Source organism: Vicugna pacos, chromosome 9 (assembly GCF_048564905.1).
Source record: "Vicugna pacos chromosome 9, VicPac4, whole genome shotgun sequence".
Classification (NCBI taxonomy): Eukaryota; Metazoa; Chordata; class Mammalia; order Artiodactyla; family Camelidae; genus Vicugna; species Vicugna pacos.
Genome location: NC_132995.1, coordinates 67023586 through 67050529, shown reverse-complemented (window position 1 = coordinate 67050529; position 26944 = coordinate 67023586). Strand labels below are relative to the sequence as shown.

General features: G+C 36.6%; 1 long non-coding RNA gene across 2 annotated transcripts in view; it reads left to right on the top strand.

Moving 5' to 3' along the window:
- The first annotated feature begins 18130 nt into the window (after positions 1–18130).
- Positions 18131–26944, top strand: part of LOC140698282 (uncharacterized) — an 84555-nt gene continuing 75741 nt past the window's right edge. For both annotated transcript variants that reach the window (XR_012075953.1, XR_012075952.1), the window contains exons 1-2: positions 18131–18273; positions 24101–24208. This is a non-coding gene — a long non-coding RNA (uncharacterized lncRNA). The remainder of the gene's footprint in view (positions 18274–24100; positions 24209–26944) is intronic.

The window sequence follows — 26944 nt, the reverse complement described above, 5'->3', positions numbered from 1 at the left end:
ATAATTTATACTAAACTTACAAAATATTTCTCCCTAAATTTTGGAATTTTGGTGATTTTGCATATGTATGCTCCTCTGTGTTCCATGCTTTTTTGTGAAAAATCAATCATTATATTTATAATAAAAAAGAAGTTAAAATGAGTTTTTGAAGTTATTATAAAAGAATTTAACCTGACAATTAAGCTCTCAACATTTTTAACTATGTTATTTAATAGAGAATTAGGAGCTTTTAATTATTAATACATCTCTGGAAAAAGGATCTATCCGTGATGTGCATTTAGTTCAAATTTATAATTATCTTTATCATGAATTTCAATATAAAGCACCCTCAGCAGATTTACTTTTAAAAAATTAAATATTGCCATCACCAGTGAGTAAATTATTATTTTTCTATGACTGTTATTATTTTTATTTCCAGAAATGACATCAGAGTATGTGAAAGCAGGAAGATTAGTTTGTAAAATTAAAGATTCAGTGGCTTGTATGACACGATTAAGAACGTAATTTAGGGACATCACAACTTAGGTGAAAATATACAATATGTTTATAGCAAGTAAATTTTAAAATAATTTTGTGAATCGAGAAGGCTAGCTTAAGAGCTAGAGAATCTGAAGGGCTTTAAATGAATGAATGATGTCAAACATCAACATATCCAAGGTAGCTATGAAAAATACTGATGCCTAATTTCATTTCCAGAGGTTTTTATTGAAGGAGGGTGGGGGTTTTTTGTTTGTTTGTTTTTGCTACTTACTTTTTCTAGTATGCAGTTCTGGTTGAGAACCACTCTGGTGAGCAGCCAGGGTCTCAGGAGGAGAGATTTTACCTCCAAAGGTCTCTCTAGTAATATGCTTAATTGTAAAAATCCGGGAAATCCCTCAGTCAGTGGATAATAATTACCTTAAAATTAGCAAATAGATAAGAGTGACTACTTCAGGGAAGGCAGTAGTGATTTTCATCATTTAAGAATATACAGAATACCTTGAAGAATTTATTTTTTCCTAAAAATATGTTCTGAATGATCTAAAATGTTATAAATCAGAGGTCATAGTATGATGCTTTTATGAATAAATGTATAGATTGATGTCTAAAGTGTTCTGGTACTGAGCTACTTAGAAGTTAACTGCAGGAAGGAAAAAAGAAAGGCACTGAGCTTTGAAGCAAGAAAGGGGATAAACCGGACTGAGTTTGCACCTTATTAGTCTTCCTGCAGCATAATTCAGGATAGCCTGAACTAAGCAGAAGTGGAAGTTAGCCTTGGGGTAAAGAAAATGCAATTACTTGCTGTTCTGATTATTCTTGTTTAAAATCCTCCAGCCACTCCACCTCATCGTCCAGTCTTCCCTTCCCCTTCTCTGGCTCGCTCGGTGCCTGAGAAAGCTGGCCTCTGTGGAATACAGCACCTGGGCTCTCCTCCCTGTTGGTATCTGGGATTTTGAAAGAATCAGATTTGCAGCCTTGGTGGCAAAAATGTCTGTGGGACAGTAACTCAGAAAGACCTCTTAGAATAGGCACAAAGCATGAGGTTATTCGGTCCAATGTGAACGCACATTAAAGGGCATCTGATGCAAAGGGAGTGATCGTTGATCAGGTATCTAGTTTATAGCTGTCCATCAGGATCCTTCTTTAACCAACATGGTGCTTGATCTCAAAACTCACGTACAGAATGGCCACAGCAACAGGGATGGCAGAGACTGAGGACACACTCAAAAGCCTCAATTTCCTCTCACCAAAGCTCCTCTGACAGTTCTGCCAAGTGTTCAGCATACTAGTGCCAGAGGCCAATGATGCAGCATGGTTCCTGGGGTGGGCCAGCAAGCTACCTGGTGTCAGGATGACTACTGCAAACTCCTCCATCAAAGAGGTGATAATGATTCATCCTCACTATAATAAATAGGTATTTGCAACATGGATTTTTCCTTCCCTGTCTTCAGTGGTTCTGCCAGTACCACCAAGTGCAGAGGGTTTACGAAAGCTCTTAGTTCCAGTCATGGAATTCTGTGCAACTTCATTTCAGACTGAGGGACTCAGTTTAATGCCCATGGACTTCACTGGACATGTGCTTCATTACAGGGAAGAGACTGGAATGACAACACAATGAATGGCCAACTAAATGCTTAGTAGTGATCCCCGATGGGGGTCTCAAGTTGTGTTCCATAGGATGTTGTATCTCCTTTTAGTCAATGTGTAGTGCTGGTTCTTCCATAGACAAAACACTCCTATTCTGCAAGTTCCTCTTTTCACTCTTCCACCTGTAAATCCCCTTACAGAATGTTTGTTTCACCTCCCTGCAAACCTGAGCTTGGCTTATTTCAGTGGCCTTTTTCCCTTAAATCATCAGTGATGAAGCGCAGCTATTTAGAAGCTAAGGTTGTCCTTCAGGCAAGAACATTTCCTTCTATCATTAAACCAACAGTCATGGAAAGGGGTTATTATAGGAGCTTGAGTGATTTATCTCAATTTTCCAGGGGAAATTGAGTGGATGTTGCCCAATGAAGGCATGAAGAACTTCCTCTAGACACTCCAGGTTTCAGTAGGCTGCCACTTAATAGTCTGGTTTGATAGTTAAATTTATTTCATCGTTAAATTCATTCATAAAGACATGTTTTCTAATGACCTTGGCATAGTCTTCCTGGTAAAAATTCCTCACTAGTAAAATGCTCATTCAGGAATCTGGAATGTATATGGAAGAAGCAGATTATTATCCTCACCTCGCCTCAAATAAACTGCAGAAACCTGGAGTGTGGCAACTCTGCATATTTTATGTTACCCAAGCATTTCTTTCTTCTCCTTTTCTGTCTTACCGTGGGTAGATGGTAGTCGTGGTGGACAGTACACCAAGTGGGAGTGTGACGGCACTAGCATTGCAGTAGCACCACCCACCCTTATTCAGTGTTTCACCTTTGGCTGTTTCCACTACCTGCTGTCAACCAGCAAAATGGTAGCAAGTGAACCCGTGGATAAGAGGGGGTGGGAGGGAGCTTCTGTAGGACTCAGTATTATCCGCCGCTTCAGGCATCTGCTTGGGCTCTTGGAAAATATCTTCGTGGTAAAGGGGGACTACGGTACCCATGATGACCAAGTGGCTGAAGGGGCTTCTGTCTTCTTCATGTTCAGGAAAGTAACTAACTCGTATGAAAGGAAAGAAAAAGTGATACCAAGTGGCAAAAATGATAAACAGGGCTGGATACTTTATATTTACCCTCATGAGGTACTTTTCATCCTTCTCTGCTCTACTCTGAGCCCAGGAAAATGCAGCCTACAGACTTTATCATCCATGCTCTCTTGCTTACCGTTAACTTTTAAGACATGTTAATCCTGACACTTCTCATGACTCTTCCTCTGTTTTCCACGTGACTTCTCAATGTATGTTAATTTCCTCATTGAAGAGTTGGAACTACTTTGGCAGTGTGTTAGTCAGGGTCCTGACAGGACATGGAATACGCAGTCTTTACAAATTTGAGAGGAGTCCTCCATGATGTGATTTGTTCCATTTAAATGTACGTTTTTAGAATGAAGCCATACGGGAAATAGTGAAGATAGAGGATTTAAGGAAAACATATTAGATAGGCCTAGAGGAATTACATTTTATGGTTAAAGCCAGGTTGTATCCTAATTACTCAAATAAAGAAGCATTGATAAAGGGACTATTAACAGAGCTGTGGACAGTGTTCAGTAAAATACATCTTATTAAGGTGGGAGACTTAATATGATGATTCTTGAGGTCTTACTGATTCCCCAGAAAAAATGAAAACAGAGGATGAAAACCATAAAGTTTGGCTTTGAAGCTTGAACTTAATATTATAAATAATGATTATTTATTTTAAGTTGTTGAACAAGGGAATGAATGGGATGTTCTGAGGAATATTCGTCTGATTGCATTTTGTAAGCAGAATGAGTAGAAAGGGGAGCGAGATAGATAAGCTAGCAGGCTACAGAGGCTGGCCAGATACAGCAGAGCCCAGGGGAAAGGACTCTGAATCAGAACTTAGAGGTCTCAGGCTTTTCCTTATTTTCTCAAAGCTTTTTTCATCACTACTTAAGGGAAGATAAGGAGGCCTACATGAAACAATTAATAAGACGGCTGCAACCATTGAGTGGAATACTGTGTGAAAATGCTTTGAAAATTGTAAAACATTGTGCAGTGTAAATTACTATTCCACCTCTATTAGCTTTGGTGTCTGGTGGCACTGGACTAGCAATAGGAGTAGAAAAGAGGGTGTGGATTGGAAAGTTTCCAGGCAGGAATAATTGATAAAACATAGTGACACTGAATAAGGAGATAACAAAGAAGTAATCGATGCTATACCATGTTTGGAACTTCATGACTGAGGCAAAGTTGCTGCTATTAAGAGAAATGTAAATGGAGAAGGGAAGTAAACTTTGATGAAATGTTCCTTTCAATTTTGAAATACAGCAGGGAATTGGAGATGCAAAATTTTAGCTAAAAGAAGTTCCACCTAGATATATATGCATATATATGATATATATAATTTAGAGGCTTTTCAACTAACACTGAGAATCTGCAATATGCAAGATATAGTAGTATATGATTATGTGAATTATCTCTTATCACAATAATTCTATAAAACAAGCTACACAAAAACTCAGTGGCTTGGAACAGTAGTCATTCATTTACTTCATGAATCTGTAAGTTGTATGGTTCTTTTAGTGTTGGTAGAGCTTATTCCTATGGCTGCAGTTGGCTACATACAGATCAGGCCCTGTTGACCTTGACAGGACTCTCTCATATGTCTGGCAATCAGATGGTTTTTGCCTGGTCTAGGATGACCTCAGCCAGGGCAACTAAGGAGACACATCTCTGCTCCATATGATTTATCCTTCAGGGGTCTAGCCTGGGCTTCTCCTTATGGTAAAGATAGATGAGCAAAGCAATCTAGTAAAAATTCACATGTCCTCTTGAGATATAGGCTTAGAACTGGCACAGTTACTTACTACATATTTTATTTGCCAAAACAGATAAAAGACCTAAAATTAAGGGGAGAGAAATAGACCCTGTCTAATTAATAAAAAGAATAAAAAATTCACATGGAAAGGGTGTAGATAGAGAGAAGGACGAAGAAATTAGAATGTTACTGAAATCAACCCACCACAGTGAGACTATTCATTTATTAATTAGTTAATTAATTTACAGAAAATGTTCTTTGAGTATCTATTCTGGGCATTGGGATAGAGCAATAAACAGAAGAAGAGAGTTCTCTGCTTAATAGAGTTTATGTATTAAGTGACTAAGTTCAGTAAAAAATAAACAACCAAATATCAACAAGTGATAAATACTGTAAGAAATATAATAGAGAGATAGGATAGAAATGTCTAGGTGAGAAGTATGTCAGGTTGGATGGCTTTCTGGGTAGTTGATATGCGAACTAAAGTAAGAATTAAAAGAAGGAACCTTTTGAAGATAAGAGGAAAGACCACTGAATATAGCAGGAAGAACCAATTGGTGAGTGATAAGGTATGAGATTAAATAATCGAGTGAGAGACAAAACTTGTTGAGCCTTAAGCCTTGAAGCTGACTGTAAGGGTCTCAGACTTTATTCCGGTGAGATGAGAAGCCATGGAGAGTCTGATGCACAGGAGTGTCCTCCAATTATTGTGTATTAATAATACAAGTTTGATATTCTGGTTTCCAGTATGGCATGTAAAGAGCTGGAAGTACATAGTTGAGCAAACAGGGAAATAAGCAAGCAAGCAAGCAAATAAAAACTCTTCTCAGATTTTCCAGAGAACTGAGGTCACAGGGAAAACTGTAACCCCCTAAACTGGACAGATAGGTGGATATAGAAATTCACAAATTGCTGAAGTAGAAAGCCACAGGTGGAAACCTCTGTGGGAACCAGGAATTTGGATTGGATGGTGAAATTTTTCCATACACATGATTGGGATATGGAACACATCTCATCTGTTACTAGGGAAAGATATGTTTTCTTTCATCCAGAAAATGTCCAGTTCTTAGCATCATTGCTCCCTTTTAGCCACTCAGCAACTATTCAGCAGTTTCAGCTTAGGGTGTTTGGCAAAAGTCCAGCATGGGCAGCAAACATGGAGGCCTCCTCAGATCACGCCTGTCCACACCTGACATAGTTCTTTTCACACATCAAATGCTAATATTATTTTTAAAAAGATCTAAAAACAATAATATAAAATACTACCTTAGGACTCTAGAAAAAGAAGAGTGCATTAAATCCAAAGAAAGAAGAAGAAAGAAATAATAAAGATTAGAGCAGAAATAAATGAAAAGTAAAATAGGGAGTTAACTCCACTAAGGTCAGAATAAGACAAGGATATCCCCTTTTCCCACTCCTGTTCAAAATGTACTGACAGTCCCAGCTAATTCAATCAGGAAAGAAAAGGAAATAAAGGCTACCCATACTGGGAAGTGAAACATAAAACTGTCTTCAAAGATGACATGTTTGTCTCTGTAGAAAATCTGCATGAATCGACAAAAATCAAAAAAATCCTATAAAGAATAAGTGATCATATTATGTTGCAGGATACAAGGGCAATACACAAAGTTAATTACTTTCTTAGATACCAGCAGTGAACAACTGGAATCTGAAATTTAAAACACAGTACTGTTTGCATTAGCACTCCCCAAAATGAAATACTTAGGTATAAATCTAATAAACCACGTATAAGATCTGTATGAAGAAAATGAAAAACCTCTGATGAACTAAGTCAAAGAAGAACTAAATAAATGGAGAGATTCTGTGTTCATGGGTGTGACAATTCAGTATGGTCAAAATGTCAGTTCTTCCCAGTCTGATCTGTAGATTCAATGTAATTCCAGTCAAAATCCCAGCAAATTAATTTGTAGATATTAACAAACTGATTTTAAAGTTTGTATAGACAAGCGAAAAACCCAGAATAGCCAACACAATATTCAAAAGTGAAAAATAAGTTGAAGGACTGACACCATCCAACTTCAAGACTTACTGTAAAGCTACAGTATCAAGACAGTGTGGTACTGGTGGAAGAATGGACAAATAGATCAATGGAACAGAATAGCAAGCCTGAACATAGACCCACACAAATACAGTCAACTGACCTTTGACAAAGATACCAAGGCAACAAAATGTAGAAAAGACTGTCTCTTTAACAAAAGATGTTGGATCAAATGGACATCCATATGCAGGCAGGAAGAAATAAAATAGTAAGACAGAGCTTACACCCTTTGAAAAAGTTAACCCCAAATTGATCATAAGCCTAAATGTAAACGCAAAGTTACAAAACTCCTAGGAGATAACATAGGAGAAAGTCTAGAAACCCTTGATTTTGGCAATGGCTTTTTAGCTAAAATCCCTGAAAGGAAGAATGAGTAAGCTGGATTTCATTAAAGGTAAAAAAATCTGTGCTGGGGAAGATAATGTCAAGAGAGTGAAACCACAAGCCATGGAATGGGAGAAAATATTTGCAAAAGAAACACCCAATAAAAGAATGTAATCCAAATTATTTTTAAAACTCTTAAAACTCAATAATAAGATGGACAACCTAACTAAAAATAAACAAATGATCTGAACAGACACCTCATCAAAGAAGACATGCAAACAATCAGTATAATGTGAAAGGATGGTCAATATTATACATTGTAAGGGAATTGCAAATTAAAATAAAACATCTATTACTGTGACAACCCCAAATATTGGCAAGTGTGTGGAGTAACAGGAATGCACATTCATGGGCTATGAGAATGAAAAGTGGTAGAGCCACTTTGGAAAACTCTGGCAGTTTCTTACAAAACTAAACATACCCTAGTTGTATGATGTTAGCAATTACACTCCTCGATATTTACCCAAACAGGGTGAAAATTTCTGTCTACATGAAAACCTGCACATGGATATTTGTGTCAGCTTTATTCAGAGTTGCAAAAACTCGGAAGCAACCAGACATCCTTCAGTATAGGAATGGATAAAAGAACTTTGCAACATCCATACAATGGAATATTATCCAGCAATGGAAAAATGAGATATGAAGCCATGAAAAGACATGGAGGAAACTTAGATGGATATTACTAAGTAACGTACGTCATTCTGAAGGGGCTATATACTATATAATTCCAAATACATAATATTCTGGAAGAGGCAAAACTAGGGGGAAAGTAAAAAATCAGTGGTTGTCAGGGTTTAGGGGGAGGGAGGGAAGGATGAATAAGCCAAGTACAGAGGATTTTCAGGGCAGTGAAACTATTTTTACATTATGTGGTAATGGTGAATACATGTCATTTCATGCTCATCAAAACCCATAGATTTTACAACACTAAGAGTGAACCCTAATGTAAATTATGGCCTTTGAGTGATAATGATGTGTCAGCATAGTTTCCTAGATGGTAACAAATGTACCACTCTTTGCATGATGGGGGTAGGTGGTATGTGTGAATTCCCCATAGTTTCTGCTCAAATTTGCTGTAAATCTAAAAGTGTTCTAAAATATAAACTCATTTTTAAAAAATATTATTCTGGATGTTGTGAGAGAAATGGATGTGAGGTGTTCATAGATGATTGGTCCTACTGTCTTTGAGAATATTAGCCAAGACAGATATAGAGATATAAATTAAGAAAATAATTAAAAGTCAAATTAATATAAATACTGAACCAGGACACAGGTAAGATGCTGAGTGAAGCCAGAAGAAAGAGTAATTCATTCTGACAGGGGGAGTAAAGACTTCTTAAGGATCATAGCACTTGAACTAAACATCGCATAATGAATAGAAATTCACTACGATGAAAAGGACATGAAAGATATTCAAGGCATGAGACTGTAACAGCTAAAAGACTGAATTTTAAAAATTCATTTTGTGCCCAGGTGTTATTTAGGCAAACTGTAGCCAAATGTTGAATGCATGGAAATGTAATGTCTTACATGTGGCAGAAATGGTGGGTTGTCTTAACATTTTGTTTTTAGACTTTTTGTTGACAAGATTTTTGACTTATTTAAGAAGTGCTATGATTATTTTTTCATCCCAGTTACAGTGTTAAAAGTGTTCATTCATAAGAATTTCAAGGAAACTTTCAGTCAGTTACTACGACCAAACTCTAGGTAGCTGCAGTGTATTCCAAAGAATAAATGCTAAAAATGACAAAAACATGTCTGTGTGTGTGTGAGGATGATATAACACGAAAGGATCACGTTCAAAACTTTGAGGGCAAGAAATAGCATTGTATTAATTATGTGGTATACTGTGTGCGAAGGCAGGAGATCCAAATATCTCAAAGGAATTTGTAATAGTATTTTCTAGCCAGAGGAACGTGCTGTTACACTAGGATTGCTTTATATATTTAGATGCTTTGTTTTGATTTTTCCCTCCCTTCTTCCTTCCTTCCTTCCTTTTCCTTTCTTTTTTTTCTTTTTTACTTTCATTTTTTTCTCTCTCTCTCCCCCAATCTCCCCTTCTTCCCTTTTCTCTTCCATTTCCTTCTCTTCCTCTTTCTCCTTTTTCCTCTTCTGTTATCCAGGAATCTCCTACTTAGCAGTAAATTTCCCTAAACACTTGAGCATAGTTGTTTAAAAAGCATTCTGTTTTCCCTGGTATTCAACAACGATCAGAGGTCAAATTTTATGTTACCTTTACTGTCTTCATAACTTCTTATTCTAGTGGAATAATTCTCCCAAATTTTATTTAATAACTACTGAAAGTTAATATGAAGTCAGCAAATTTAATGCTAAGTTTAAAATTCAAATGATACACATCTTGATAGTCACATGAATGGGATCACCATGTACAGTCTTGTTTATCTGTGAGAATATTCCATGGTATTGTATGTAGCTGCAGTTTATTTTTTCATATTTGCATATTACTCCATTTCACGAATATACTTGATTTTTGTTAGGCATTTCAGAGTTGACAGAAATTTGGATTGTTTCCTGTTTAGCCCTTTCAAAATTAGAGATGCTATACATTTGCTATGTGTCTTTGGTTGGATTTAAGTAATCAGCCAAACTGCTGGGTCTTCAGGCAGGCATATCTTGAGTGTTAGTTGATGCTGCCCAACATTTTTATGACTTATTGTGCTGACTTACACTGTAATTAATAACATATGAGTTCTGCTAGCTTCACATTCTGCTCAACGCTTGGTATTTTCAGCCATTCTGATTTTAGACTCTGTTGGGTTTTTAATATTTTTATCATTGTGGTTCTAATTTGCATCACTCAGATGACAATTGATTTTAAGAAGTTTTCTACATGTTTGTTGTCTATTTGATTATTCCTTTCATTAAGTGCCTGTACAAATATTTCACTTGTTTTTAAATTGACTGAGACATTCCTAATGATTCATAGGATTTTTCTATATATTCTGCCTACAAATCTTTTGATAGGAATAAGTATTGCAAATACGTTTTCCAAGTCAGTGACTTAATTTTAATAAAATCTAATGTATCAGACTTTTGTTTGATGGTTAGTTGTGGTACTTTCCCCAGCCTTGGATATTGTTTTTACTTATTTGAACGGATCAGGACTCTGCTAAATACTCGAGGAGGGGCTCTCTGAGGATCTCTGGAGTTTTCTGTCTCTGCAGGTCTCTCCTCTCTCTTGCTCCATCCTACTAACTTTGATCTACTCTCTCTAGTGGCTTTGGACCCCTCAAACTCAGATCCATTTAATTCAAGGAGTTCACTGGGCTATGAATGTGTTCCTTCCCCTTGCGCTGTGCACTGGTAACTCCAGGCAGGGAGTTGGGGCAATCACAGGCTTCACCCAGATTGCTTCTCTTAGGGATCACTGCTTAGATGCTTGATGTTAAAAATCAGTGTTCTATATATTTTGCCCTGTTATTAGTTGTTTTAGGTGGGAGAATAAATTCAGTCCCTGTTTTTCTATCTTAACCCAACACAGAAGCAGAAGAAATGGAAATCTCTCTCGCTCTTGCTTTTATTTTTGTATTGTTTTATCATATACGTACATACAAAAATGTAAAAACATGTGTATGTAATGTATGTGCTTATGCATATACATGCTCATATACACATATATATTCTTCCATATTTATCATATACATATTTCTAGTTTTACCGATCTTGAAGGTAAAGATGCAGACATTGAAGATATTTGTTCTTGTAACAGGAATGAGATAATAGAGAAAAACGATCTGAAATTGGGGTCCTTGTCTATTTACCACTTCTAGTACATAAGATGCTTTCAGCTTGGTACTGAGTGCTTAGAGGATTCATCAGATGGGTTTCAGCCGTCATCCTTGTCCAGAGTCCTCCAGCTGTCTCAGAAAGGCCTTCTGGATACTTCTTAGTATTTTTGCATTTTTTTTCAACTAATAAACCTCTCACACAAACAGAAGATAGTTACTTTTCATAGAGATATATTGTTTACATGTTTTTTCTGATTATTATCCTATAAGTCTTTATTGGCTTACATATTAAATTTGTCTTCAAAACCTGGCATTCTATTCAGTCATGTTTCCTAGGATCCTTCTACATAAATTCTCTGCCAGATAGACTTGAGCCTTTTGGCTATTGCTTCTCTAGTTCTTGAGATCATACTTACTGTTTTTTAATTCTCAATCAAAGTACAGCCTACTACAGGTAGCCTGTCTTGATTACATTTTAGGTCATTCTTGTAACACCTTGGAGATATTTGTTTTATAAATAAAAATAAACATATAAAATTTTAATAGAACCAAAGACAAGAATAATATTTTCATCAGGCAATATATGGGCTCATATTAGGAAGAGATACATCATTTTAAAATTTGTAGATTTGATTTGACAAGCTTCCCTTCACATGAAAGTTCACATGGGATGACTAAACTGATATCTCTGCTTCAACAAAAATGCTGAAGTTGTTTTCCTTGGGATTAGAAGAAAATTGATTTGTTCTAAAAATGAGGAGTAAGTTTATCGGCAATTCATGGTTCAAGTGTGAGAAGAAAAGAGGACATCCAGAGAAACAGTGGCCTTCTTTTAAATTCTCCACTTGAAGGAGAGGAGATGTGGCTAGTAAGGGTTTTAAAGTTCCACTGGGATGTGTCATGGTAAACTGCACTTGCATATTCTGATGACGTGACGTGGTCCCGTCAATATATTCACCAAAATAGGAAATGTGTAAGATGTGTTGAGATTCTCCTGCACAACTATAGTTGCTGAGATAAAGTTTTTGAGAGGAATAAAAAGTCCAATTTCTGCTTGAGGAGACGTGAGTTCCAGGCTTCATTCTGGTGAGATATATCCATACTGTGATATAAAAATGTTGGCTATGTCTATTGGTGACAAAGCTTATATACATAATGGAAAGAAATGTCAAATTGAAAGAAGTATTTCTCTTTAATGCCTAATTAATGCTACAGTTCCCTTACATACCTAGCGAGTGGAAGGAAAGTCAAGCTGAAATAAAGGACGGAGGTTAGGAAGGTGGCTTTCTTGGGTTTAGGGAAATAACAGAGGCTGTGTTTGCATGTGTGTGTGTGCACGCCCACTCGTGTGGTGGAGGTAGCAGTGATGTTGCTCAAATTTCATTAGAAATTACCTTTGTCCCTTTTGAAGTTATCTGGTGACTACTGTTCCTATCATATTCAAAGCATTAGGAATTGAAAGATCTCAGCTTTAAATATTTGTAGATTAGATAGATAGATAGATAGACAGACAGACAAGCAGACAAACATACATTCAGGAAGAAAGTGAGTTGGCTATAAACTACACAAAATCAAATACCTTCGAGTGACCCTCCCAGATAAAATGGACAATAATCACATTGTGGATAATTGCAGAAGTTGTAGGGACTTGTACATTCTTTGAATCCCCAGTTTCACTGAAAAAAATAAAATATCTTGTCTTTCACTTCTTTTATCTTGAGTAAATTTATGCATGCACAGCTGCCACCCTAGATCTAAACACTAGATATTGCTATGTTTGTTAGCTTAATTTTTTTAACTTTTAACCTTTTTATTATTGCATTTTTTTCTTACTCTTTGAACATACTTGCCTTTGAGCAGTGATTTTTTTTTTTAAATTCTGAAGCAGCATGCTCTTCTGTGATGCATTCAAGGTCACAGTCTCTCTACCCTTGCCTGCCGTACAGAGGCAGAGCAATAAAACAGGTAATACTCTGACTCAATTGAGGTGCAGATCTCATTTCTGCTGAACATCTGTGCAGGATGAATCTCCATATTACACCCTAAACACCAATTTTTTGGTAATATTATCGACTTTGCCTCTTTGCATTTTTATTTACATCGATATGACTCAGCTGGGATAGACTGTTGTTGAAGCATGCATAATTTTTAATGATATAAAATGTAGGAAAAACCATACGACTATTAGGAAAATGTCAGTTTTAAGCAATACAATTTCTAATAAGAAACAACTTAGAGAGGCACTAAATATTAGAGAATAAGCTGCTTGACTATTTAGAGAATGACACTGAGGGAAGAAAAAGATTGGATCGTCATCATAAATGAAAATAGATCATATTCTATGATAATATTAGAACTGTGTCTTCTTTTCAGCTGTTATTCTCTCCTAAAGATTTCATTTTACAGCGAGGTCGACTTCTAAAACAGGCATATTGGAATTACATACGTCAAAGTCAATGAACATGAGTGGTTACAAAAAGTAGCAAGCTTAGTATATGCATATTATTATTTCAGGCTGATATATATTTGATGATTTTTTTTTAAATTAAAAATTCTCCGTATTCAAGTATTGAACATTCAGACAAACATAAGAATGGAGCACCTCCAATTCATTTGTGTTTTCTTTCTTGATGATGGGTATGAGTATTTGTAGTAAGTTCAGGGACATATAAATGAAGTAGTTAGCGGGGCCAAATTTCCTATACATCTGGGACATTAAGTCCCACCACCCCATTTACTGGATAGGCAACCAATTCCTCGACTGTTTCTCTAGTAGTACAAAGGGTGTACCAAACCTCAGTCCAAAGTCATTCTCAAAATACTAGTTATATAATCTGCAGTTTATGGTCCAAAAGAAAAATAAATTTCCTTGATCTCTTGTCCAGTAATATTTTTTGTCTGCACACATGCACGCATACAGCAGAAGGAGTTTCATTTTAGAAGAACTGCACTTAAACAAAGATGAAATATCTTTTTAAATTCACTGATATGTGTCCTTTATGGGGGCCCTCTGTGTAAATCTTTGTCACCCCTTTTGGAATGAATTGATCTTCCTCTGTGTTCCCTTTATTCCTAATGACAGTGTGACATAAACCTTATTAAAATTAGGCATTTTATGTCCTCCTTCATTCACAAATTGTGAGTTCCTTACAGAATTGACATAACTCTTAATTCCTAGGAGAAACTAAACACTCGATAAATGCTTTCTAAATAAATTACCTGGATCCGTATTATGTAATGTAGAGAGAAATGAAAACTTTATGGTGGACAATAAGCTAATAACATCTTTGTGTTGTTTTAAATTTAGATTCTGCTGCTTACCTGAGATAAGGAAGACTTTGCCAGAGAAAAGCCCTAAAGATAATTATAGAATTGAAAACAAAATTCCTATGAGAAAAACCTAATGTAATTAGTAACTGTTTTAGTGGGGATAACTACAAATGTGTATGAGGGCAAGGTAGTTAATAATAATCAAATCTGTGAATGTGAAGTAAGTCCCTTGGAGACAGAGCCACATGTTTGCTTTGTATATTTTCTTGGGCCCTCATGAGAAATAAATCAGTATTAAATAGCAATTATCCAGTATAGTTATTTCCATTGATCAAATTAAGCAGTGGTTTGTTAGATTTCCATTTACTTCGGGCTATAAAGCCATAGATTACATTATACCTTATACTATTAAAATTGTGTATTAATTGAGAAAGACAATCTTTTACCTCTCTTTGAAGCAAAGTATATAGGATGCAAAATTATCTTTTTTTCCACAATAGGAGCTTCTGATTATCATTGTTCCATGAACTGCTTTATATGATTATGCCTTCGAAGGCTATTTTAAATGTATCTAAATAAGGAAAAAAGACCCTGAATTGTTTCTTACAAAGACACTGAGATGGTGAAATATACTACTAACTCATCAGCTGGAATCCTTTTGAAAGTGTGGTGGCCAAAATAAACCCACAAGAAATGACTGCAAAAATAATGACAAAAACCCAGATAGAGCCTCTGATTTACCAGCACAGTGTGTTAAAGATGAGAATTAAAAGAGCCATCTCTATAGATTTTGTCTCCACCAAAACAAACAGGCAGATCCAGCTGTAGTCACTGACATTTTTCAGTGTTACAGGCTATTTTCTCATGCTAGAGAAAGGGTTGGGATTTTTTGAGCAGAGATGTTTGCAGATTTTATGGAGTAATAAAATATTCAATGACTAGATTATAAAGCACTTAATAAAATTTTAGAGGCGCATAAATACCAAGAGATGTAGTCTGCTGGGAAAAGGAAACACACAAGGGCACCTTTGACCTCTAGCGGCTTCATTGGGAAAAGGAGGGAGGGGCCTAGAACATAGAAAGGACAAAATAGGAAGGGAGAATGCAGATGTAACCCTTGGAAGCAGTTTGCACCCTTTCTGAAGAACCAAAGTAATTACTGCTTTTATTTTTGTCGAATAACTAAAACACCATGACTTCTCGTCAAGCTCCTCACCAGGCTCCTCTGACAACCCCTCTGTATTGTAAATATCAAATAATAACTGAAGCTACTAGTTACCATTTTCTTTAAAGGAGAATACTGTGTTAAAGTTACAGGCCATTGGTATAAGATTCTCATTCACTCTGTTGTTTTGATCTATCCAACTGACATTAGGTTTATCTGAGGCACATTGTCTATCATCTTTCCCCGTGGCTTTTATGCAATTTACCAGAAATGAATAATGCCAATTGAGTGAAAATGTATGGCTTGTTCTGGTATACGTGTAAATAACAGTAAAATAGAGAAATTGCTGAAGTTTATATGTAATGCCAAGAACACATATTTAAGATGCAGAATAAAGCGCCCAGGGAGCAGACGATTGGAAGGTACTTTGCAGAGCAGCCTGTCAGAAGGGTGGCAGACAGGTCCTTTGAAGCTAATGTTCTCAAATTTCCTGGGGCTGCTGCCGCCTGCAACAGGAGCAGCCTCTGAATGAGAAGCATTTCTGTCTAATCCTGCCGAAGACAGATAAGTCTTCCAATTGAAACTGTGAAGTCCTGACAGCCGACGGCATTGGTTTTGTAATAGCAAAAGACTGATGCTGAAATATCAGAAATGGAGTAGCATTCTCTGACAGCAAGAAACTAACATGTTTGATAAGAAATTGGAACCATGATTATTTCTGGTCAAACAAGATGTCTGTTCATTCAAAGCATCACATTACCTTCATTGCCGAAGTTCAAGATTCATTTCATTACTGACATATTCTTTCTCTTCCACCCTAACAAGTTTAAAAACTTACAGAGGCACACGTGTTTGATATATTTTACTAGGTAACAATCTTTTGCTATTTTCTTTTTAATAAGGACCACAACCAAAAGGAAAATACAGTGTTTCCCCACTGTGTTCAATCACGTCTCCACACTCATTTATAAAATCTGCCCCATTTAAACATCAAGTCTCTGCACATTTCAGATTTTAAAGAAGTTGTTAGTCCAACATCTATTAAATTTGAGCCCCTTTCAGATCTGTTTTTTTCCCATTCTATCTCATAGCCTATCTAGTTGCTACTCATTAGCCTTAAACACTTTTACAGTAGATTAGACTATCTGGATTAGCCTAATATAAACCACAAAGACATGTCACCATTTTAAAATATGATATCAGAAAATAAACCAAACTATAATGAATTTAAAAAGGAACTTACGTACTATTCCCTTAGATATTAAATATAGGTAGCATTTCATTTACCAACATTGGGTAATCCCCTTGGGTATTTTTCTCCAAGTTTTAGAAGCCTGCATAATAATTTATCAGAACCAAAGTAACACTTTCTGGAGTAGAATTTTGTTACATGTAAAAGTTTAGAGTCTTCCAATGAATTTTAAGATTATAAAACAAATGCCAAATGGATAGCAAACGTTATTTCAGATATTGAAAAATTTACATGTAAAAATAAAATAAATTTGAATACAATTTTCTCTAACAGAAAATACTTGTCAAGTATATAAAAATGTAAAGCATATTATTTATTGGCTATCATTAAGGGTGAAGATTTTGAGAGGTGTAAAACATTCTTTCACTTTAAAGATAGTTGTCTGAAATATAAGCATGCTTGATGTAACTGGAATTAAAATATTTGAGTGAAAAAAAACAAAAACAAAAAAATCAATATGTAGCACATGGTTATTTTAAGTGTTATAGTGAATGGCATTTTTCCATTTTTAGTTTGTCAAACATCTCTAAATCATAAGCAACTTAAAACATGTCACAGTTATCTCTTTCTAATAGTTTCTTAAAAATGAGTTAAACTCTGATAAATTATGTTATAAATATTAACAAAAGTTATCACCACACACATACACACACACGTTGGCAGAGTACAAATTCATCATATAATTTAACTAAGACTTTAATATAGTTCACATGTTCTGAATTGTGGCAAATTTATATAAATAATGGAAACGTGAACCATTGTCTCAAAGTCTAACTTTTCCAAATTATTGATATCAGCTCATTATATTCTATTGTGGGCGTAATATATATGACAAATCCCATTGCATACATGAAGCGTTTTTAAAATGATTTGGTATCATGGAGCCTACCTAGAAAATTTACATTTGGTTTATACCCTTTAAGAATAAGTGCTATTTTTGCCAACAGAGGTACAAGGTATACAGGGAAATTTTAAATCACTATAAATTGGATATGTTTTAAGAATATTGTTTAGTTCTAATGTACATAATGACATATATTCTATGGACAAGGCTTGGACTTTGACTTCAACGAGTATCACAAAAAATAAAGGCGCTACAATTTATTAGTTACCTGGCTCTTTACAAGTAACAGCTTAGCTAAATTACATTTTTCCCCATCTGCAAAATCCCTGTGTTGAGAATTTCAGCTTGAGCTTCAACTATATTCACCACTGGGATTTACACAGGTGTGGAGTCGTGGCCTGAGGAAGACGACCAGGACAATCCCAGGAGAACACTCGCTACTTAAGCTTATTTGGTTACCATGGTTACAGCCAGACAACAGTGGGCGTGACACTTTCATTGTCTTTACGCAGACCTTCTCTTCCTGCTCCCCTGACATGACTCTGATCACCCTAGTGATTGGCTTCAAGAAAATAGGAAAGATCTGAATTGAACACAAGTCACCAAACTACTCTAAGCATAAAAGGGCAAAACTTTGGGACCAAGGGTGAGTTAAACGCCTCTTGAACTTCATTCAAGCTGTTATGTGCAGCTTTGGTCAACTCTTCCAGAGAAAACATTCAGAATTTTTTTTCACTCATTCCTCTTTTGTTTTGCATGCCTATTTGGAGTCAGGCAATGTGCTTGTTATGATTAACATAATTGAATAAAATATAGGATGTGTTTTTTAGTAAACCTGTGGGACAATAGCTCTTAATTCAACTCTTCCTTATAATTAATATTTCAGTTCTGTTACCATCACTACCACTCACTACCACCACCACTGCTAATGATACTATTTTAATAATACGAATGATTTCGACAAAAGTTTTATTGGGCTGTTCTTCGCTTCTAAAGTCTCAAAGCCTACGATTCACTTAAGGATTTTTCCATGGGTCTCTATCGTTTGTTGTCACCACTGATTCCCATTGTTTTATCATCTGCTTGAGCCCAAGAACCGTGTTTCAGGCTCTGGTTGGCTTGTACATGTACTATAGGCATCTCAGGCTGAGTGTGTCCCAAACTGAACAGATTATTCAACACCATCTATTCAGACACACCCATTCTGTCGCCTAATTTTAAAATATACATATTTTATTATCTTCATTTATTTATGGAACTCCAGACTATATTATCTTTACCTCAGCTCCTGCAGTATGTGTCCCATTTACTTCAATTATTACCAACACTCAGTTTTCTAATTCCTGTAGAGCTAATTGGCTAATTCTCTTTTGGGAACCTGTCTCCCAGGGTGGGATATGAGGTCACTCACTTTGAATCTTGTATCATCAGACTGTATCACCTATCGGCTCTCCAACAGCATTTATCTACTCACTGCCTCCTCAGGCCTCCCTTCCCTTCTTGAAGATTTTGGTGACTGGCTCCTTGTTGATCTCCGACGTCTCTCCTGCCGTAACTCTTGGTGTCAGTATCCGATACATTGTTGTCCTTAAGCCTGGTCCTAGTTACGAAACCTTCTTGAGCTACTCAGTCCTACCCATAGTGATGCCTTCAGTTTGTCATTAACAATAATAACACTCTTTCATAATCTTTTTCTAGCACAGAGATTCACATTCACTCTTTTACCAGGTGACTTCCTCTCACACTCTGACCCCAACATTTCCTTGACCCTTCCAGGACAAGTACTGTATCCTCTTGTTATTCTTTATCCCCCTCAGGTCTTTATTTTCGCTCCTTTGCTATCTTAAGTAATTACACTCTCAAACTCATTGCCATTCTGTCCATTTTTATAACTTCCCCGCTAAAGCTCCAACTCTAAAAAAATAAAATGAAATAAAATCAGTTTTTGCCTGCTTTGAGCCTGCACCATCACAGATGAATGTAACTGGAGAAAACATAGACACTCAGCCAGCCTGTGCTTTCTTTATATGCAGTCCACTAACTTCAAATGGGCCTTAGTCCATCAACCCTTCCATGCTGCTGGATGACTATTTCATAATTTCACATCCTGCAGTTCACTCTGCTTTCTAGAGTTCATGTTCCCTTTTGTGATTCTGCCCTAGTGTCTCTTTTTCAGTTTTTTTTGTTTGTTTGTTTTCCTGCTCATTTTCTTGCTACAGTTATCAAGCCTTTCTGTTTGAAGATTTTAGTAATGAAATTGTTTTGCATCCTCTCCTGTGGTCTCATCCAGTTTCATGGCTACATATAAAACCAACATCCTGAGAACCCCCAAGTTATATATGCATAGACCAGATCTTTCTCCTAACCCCACATTTGTGACTTTTGCTGCCTACTTGCGATCTCTACCTGCATGGTCAATAGGCATTTCAAGCATAACATGCCCCTAATATGTGTTACGGATTTTTCCTTCCAGTACCATTTGTTCCTCCTCCAATTTTCCTTCCACTTGGTTTATGGAAACTCCATTTTCCCCCATTTCTTTTACCACAAGTCCTTACAGTCAGCCAGTTTATCTCCTTCTTAACCACCCTATACAATCCATCCATAAATCATGTCAGCTGGGCTCTTCCTTACTCTTCCACTGCTGTCACCTGATCCAAGGCACAATCATCCCTCACATTGTTTGTTGTGATAACATCTTATCTAGTCTCCCAATTTCTACTTTGCCTCTCACTTCAGTTTGTTTTCAATACAACAACCCTATGATTCATTTGAAATACAAACTGTAACCAAGTAGGACCCTATGGGGTTTCCGGGGGCAGAGCCCTCCCCCATAGCCTTAGCTTTACCTCCTTTCTGAAGTACCTAGATAAAGTATCTGATGCAGATTTCCTGAGTTGTTTTACAGATGCCAAAACCCCCACCAAACGAAAGAAATTAACTACTTGATGACCATGAGCACATAGGTAGACCTACTGGAGCCTGAGGATTGATCTTGTTAACCCAGTGACACCGCCCTGTTATCTCACCATCAACCAATCAGAGTTGTGCACGAACTGATTACATACCTAGGGACTCTCTTCCCTCATCTTTAAAAACGCCTCCCTGAAGCCCATCGAAGGGTTTGGGGTTTTTTGAGCATTAGCTATCCCGGGGTGCCTTGTATCCTTCACCACAGCCCAGTGTCAATAGACTGGCTTCATAGCATGCAGGCGAGTGGACCCAAGTTTGATTCAGTAACAAAGCCACTCCTTTGCTGAAAATCGTCCACTGAATTCTTATCTAGGTGAGTACTGAAATTTTTACAATGGTTTATTTACACTGTTTGGCTCCTGCTGACTTCTGTGATCTTGCCTTTCATCTCTCTGAGTTTCAATCACTATATTCCTAACCCTTTGATTTTCACTCACTCTTTAAAATGTTACCATCTCAACAAGGCCTCTACTGGCCACAGTATTTCAGATAGCACTTTATACTTCTCTTCTCTGCCGTAATTTTAGCAACATTTTTACCATCTGACAAACTGTGTATTTCACTTATGGGTTTGTTATGCCTTTTATCCCTACTTCTGCTGCCTACCACCCATTAGAGTGTAAGTTCCATGTGGGCAGTGGTTTTATTTTGCTTATGTCTACAACAGTGCATATAGATAATCATGTAGTATTCATTGAAACATTAAATTAATGAAGAAATAAATTAATAGATGAGCAGGGTTGAAGAAAAAATGAAGCATTCTCTTAATTTGTGAGCAGATCCCATGTTTACCTAGCACTAAGATTACATTTTTCTTTTCCCATTGGGGAATGAAGTAGAGGGAGGGCCATGGCAATTCCAAAGTTTGGAGGTAGGAAAGAAGCATGCAGCAGCATTCCTAAATGGGCTTGTAAAACTGAGAATTGAGTCTTAAACTACTAACAGGGCGACTTAACCATCACCCCTTTTGCTTTGGAAGTCATTGTAAATATTGGCAATAGTACTTCATGAGGAATGGTGGATTTTCTTACTTTGTTTTTGACATTTTAAAAAGTCACTGCAGAAACTGAAGGGTAGGTATTATATATTTTTAGGGGGTATATTTATCTGTGTTTCAGAATGATCTTTTCTGCCTTCTGTTCATTACCTGAAAATTTAGAACCAAATTTGTGGCTTCTTTACCTCACCCATTTTGTGTATATCTGATTCACATGGGATTCATTTAAGAAATAAAGCAGTAAGATAGTAACACTTTTTAAATATACTTAAACAGTTCTCAGAATACCAGTGTTTAATGATTTAGCAACATTTTGGGGATTGCATGGGGGCAGCACAGTTCAGCCATCCACCCTGGTGATGAGCAAATGAACTATAACATAATACAAAGAGATTAAATGGTCAGCATTCATGTCCTACTTGTTACATAAATGCCTCTAGTGTTCAATATAATGAAGAAAGAAATCAGCAACACAGGCAGACTCCAGGGGTAACAGTGGGGCCAGATTAAGCTATTGAGATGTTCTGGGGAAATATGGTAAGCATTTCTGATTTTGAATATTGAGGGTAAGCTCATACTGACTCCAAAACTGAAGATGCCCTGAAGAGCATCAAAAGTTTGACTCTTAACAGCTATTTTTAGAAATTAATACAAACTCTGAGAAATGTTTAGAGAATGGAGATGGCCCACTGCATAAGGCATAAATCTGGGGAGAGACCTGGGAAATATGGCTAGATGGTGCAGGAGGCCTCCAGAGCCAAAGGATGAAGAAGGGCCAGGGGCACAAAATAAACATGGGCCCACTCAACTTATATTGTGTTCAAGAGAAATTGGGTCCCTCCTTTCTCTTAAGCCTAGATTTATTAAGTTCCTATTTGCCAGAAGGCAGCCTATGAATACTTTAATTTAGGGAACATGGTCAAAATCCCAACACTTTCTTCGTCTTACAGCTGTATCTAGCCTGTATTTACAGACATAGCCTCTACATTTTAATGAGGATAAACAACTTCTGAATCAATATTTTAAACACAAGAAAAAATATTTCAAAACCCAAATGTTCATAACAAAATTATACCTCCACACAGAGTGGTTGTGGAGCAGAATTTCAATCACCTGCAGGAAGGACTTCAGTTCCCCCTTCTCCTCACTCTTTCCCTCTCCCATGAATGTCTTCACATGTGAAACTTTTTAAAATATATTTTAATTTGGTGATAGACTGTTAGAAACTTGAAAAAATGCACATAACACAATTTAAATCATTAAAATTACAAGATGTGGATTTTATTTTAAAAAAACATTTTCTTCAGAAGCAGAGTGAAAATAGGAGACTATCTGTTGCATTCAATGTAGCTTTTTCAGTCACTACGATGCCTGAGCTTTTACTGAGGACTCAGCCACTTCTGATGAATTTTGGACCTCACTCTACCCCAGGTTGTTTTCATTGGTTTCCCAATGCAATGGACAATATCATCACTTCAGTATTTACAGCCCGGACTGTGACCCTCCAATTACAGACAATCAGAATCCAGGTCTGTGTTTGCAGAGCCCAGAGCAAGGATGCCCATAAAGGCTCACATCTTATATTTCCAAATATTGAAAAAAAATTCAAATCTTCTGACCTCAGCAACTAGCTCTTCAAAACATCTAGAAGAAGGCCAGATTAAAGTTCAGAATTTCAAACACCTGAGTTTTGTTTCACCAGGATGTGATATCACAGGGGGATCTGGTTCCCTGGCCCAAATCTGCTGCTCTTGTCTCCCAAATCCTCACTGTCTTGACCATGATTTGCTTGTCCATACTCATGTGCATGACTGTAGCTCCCTTGTCTCTGCAGTCCAAGCTCTGTCTGTACACATGCAAGTACCAACACATAGTCTGGCTTCGTGCGTAGTGATTTGAACATCGGAAGTCTGTAGGCTCTGGAAGTAGGAATAGAGTCATTTGAACAAGGAGTTTGGGAAGTCATAGGATCCAGATGGAAATGTCCCTTAGCTCTCAGACTCTGCTCCACAGGGAGTCAAAATCCCAGAGGAGGGCCAGAGTGGGTTCCTTAGGCCCTTGCTCAGGTATAAGAATGTTACTGGTTAAGCCTATGATTTGGAGGTTCTTTCTAAATAAGAAATATTTCTTAGTTTTACTGGTAGGAGTAAAATAAGAGGGTTGAGATTAATTTACAAACACTGAATTCTAGATTTTTATCAATTACACTCCTAGTACTAGTTATTACTCTTACTATATTATTACTACTCAGGACAGTACTGAAATTTACATGATATTTATCTTTTTTTTACAGCTTTATTGAGGTATAATTGACATAAAAAAAAAACCCTACCTATTGTACATAATTTGAGTCTGGGCATATGTATAAATCCATGTTGTACACAAAACTTTTAAGAAAACGTACATATTATCTATCATATATGGATAGATAGATAACGTGTAGGATAGATATCAGTTCTGTAGCTTTTGACTGTTCCTCTTTTATTTTTTTCCTTTACCCAAGTTCCTGAAATTCTCCTTGTGCAAAGATGCCACTGAGGGAGGGATGTTGATAGGACACTCATGAAATGTGACTGGTAAAGTAATTGAATCCACACGATTCATTTAACTGGTGAGAAAACTCTAATACTTTCCAGAGGGACTTATGTCTTTTTCTTGTAAACGTGCTGGACTTGGTTACTTCATAGAAGAGAATGAGTAGGGACATTATACAATTTAGCATTAAGGAAAAAAAGGAAATTCTTTTTGATCTGATTGGTTGAGTTATTTCTCTACAGTAACAGCTGTAAGAGATGCTTTGATGATAAGGTGGGCGGAAACAAGCCAGCCTGAGCTATTGTGAGCTTAGGCGTTCCCTAGGGCTGTTAGTTTGCTAAGGGAAACAGGCCCAGGAAAGAATGTCAGACACCTAAAAGCCCAGGAATGGGGGTCACTGGACTTTGAAGGACGTCAGTTGGCCCCACAGAAACTGCAAAGTAGGTTGTTAGAAAGCCATACGCAAAAAGGAGGAGAAGTACATACTCAGGGGGGCAGATTTGCATCCAGATTTCTCCCCTAATGAGCACCTCCTATTGAGATGGTCTGAGCAAGCTGTAGTGGGAATATGGAGTTAAGTGCTGTAAGGTTTATAAAGTGGTGGTCAGGTTTGTGGAGTTGATACATGAGGTGTTAATAACCAGGTGTGGGTAGAAGGAAGGCCCTGTTGGGCTAGTATATTAAATGGGCTCTTCACTCATTAAAATCCAAATTCTCAATTCTGCCTCTGTATCAGAAGTACTTCAAGAACTAAAATGCTTTCTGTCCTACCCAGATGAACTTAATCAGACTCTCCGGTAGTGGCTTCTGTGTAGTTTTATCTGTGTTTAAAACTCCCTGTAGCCAGTGTTGAGCACCACAGACTTAGAATTATCATAGAAACAGGAATAGGAGAGTTGTCACTAAGAAAGGTGGGACTTATGTATGTCTCTGAAAGTCTTCAAAAAGAAAAAAGTCCAGCTGCTATAATTAGTCACAGGATTATTATATACTCGTTAACTGATCACAAAATGAAATCATAAAAGCCGCATACAAAATGTTTTCTGCTCTCTGATTACAACCATAAATACCAATACTATTTACTAGTTCCATTTTATATATGAAGTGTGAACATTTGTTTAATTAATATGGAAGGATTGTGGGATTAAAATATTTCACTTTAATGTTACCACAATGATGCTTTAATAAGTGTTTTTGAAATTTAAGATGTTACTTTAAAAAAAGTGGTTTACTGACATGAGACACATCAGCATTTTTCTTTTGATCAGAACTCCTTGGTAACTAAAGTCATAGAAAGGAAGCAAAAACCATAGCTATTTGTTTTTAATTTTTTCATTGAAGCATAGTGAGTTACAATGTGTCAATTTCTGGTGTACAGCACAATGTCCCAGTCATGCATATACATATATATATTCATTTTCATATTCTTTTTCATTAAAGGTTATTACAAGATATTGAATATAGTTCCCTGTGCATAGCTGTTTCTGTAGGGAATAACCTCATTTTCTCATGCAAAGAAAACCTGATCAGATTTCCTTTACCTCCCTCTGGGAGATGCCACATACACATGTTCATCAAAGTCAGCTCTCCAGCTTCCCTCTTCTTTCATCCCAAATCTTTCCTGTATTTATACTTATTGCAGACATGGCAGAATGCAACTTCATTAATGAGCAAATTTTTGACCAGCTGTTGTCCTATGTGTTTTGGACATTTTTGAAGGATACCAAGACTAAGATCAATATCACAAGGTTATAAAGAGCATGGAATTTGGGCTCATGTAAGCCCTGGTTCAAACGTCACTCCATCTTTAACTGTGGCCCATGTCAGATTGAATGCCAGTTTGGCTCTTTCTTCATAGCCACCCCCATACCACAATTACAAAGGGTAAAGGAATGTTTTTAAGGTGAAATTACAGATTTCTACTGTAATCATTAACCTATGCATGTGTGACGTGATTGGAGTTTGGTTATATGTTGATTACAGAGCTGATGGGTTTTACTCTTAGAATAGATAGGTTGTACAGTAAAAAATGAATCATGTTTAATTCTCGGACTTGTGGTCTGAGGAACTGGAAGAATAGGGTTCTTATTTACTCTGATCCAGAAAAGTACAGAGGAACTGATTTGAGGTAGAGGGGAAACCAGGGAGTCTAGTTCTGTTCATGTTAAGTTTGATAATGCTTTTCAAGTATCCAAGTGGTTGCAGTGAGTAAACAGTAGGATATAATGTTGTTTTCACTAAGTTACATGCAAATCAACAAACACATACCAAAAATGCAAAAAAAAAAAAAAGAACCCAACCAAACACCTTTTTTAAAGCTAAGCACTTAACCAAAGACACAGCTAATAAGTAATAGGATTTTATTTATTTATTTGTATTGAAGTATGGTTAGTTTACAATGTGTCCATTTCTGGTGTACAGCACAGTAAGTGTTAGGATTTAAATGTAGATCTGCTTAAATTAAAAAATTACGGTTTTCTCAACTTTGGTACATCTATTTTTTTTATCTTGTTTGACTCAACTAAACTCCGTGCTATTCCAATATTAACACCTGCTGTTATTTCTCTTCATTGAAGCGCACTTCTTCATGGTTTTAGCTAATATGGGATTGAGAGCTAATATCAGCTGTGAGATACAGGAGTTATAAAAATTCTCATGATATAGGGGAAAACAAGTTTTGTAATGAGAGAGACTGGGTTCAGATTTTGACAACTATTTCATAGCTGGGTATAATTAGACATAATATTTAAATTCCATAATCCCAGTGCCCTCATCTGATTAATGAGCATACTGTTGCACCAGCCTCATGCAG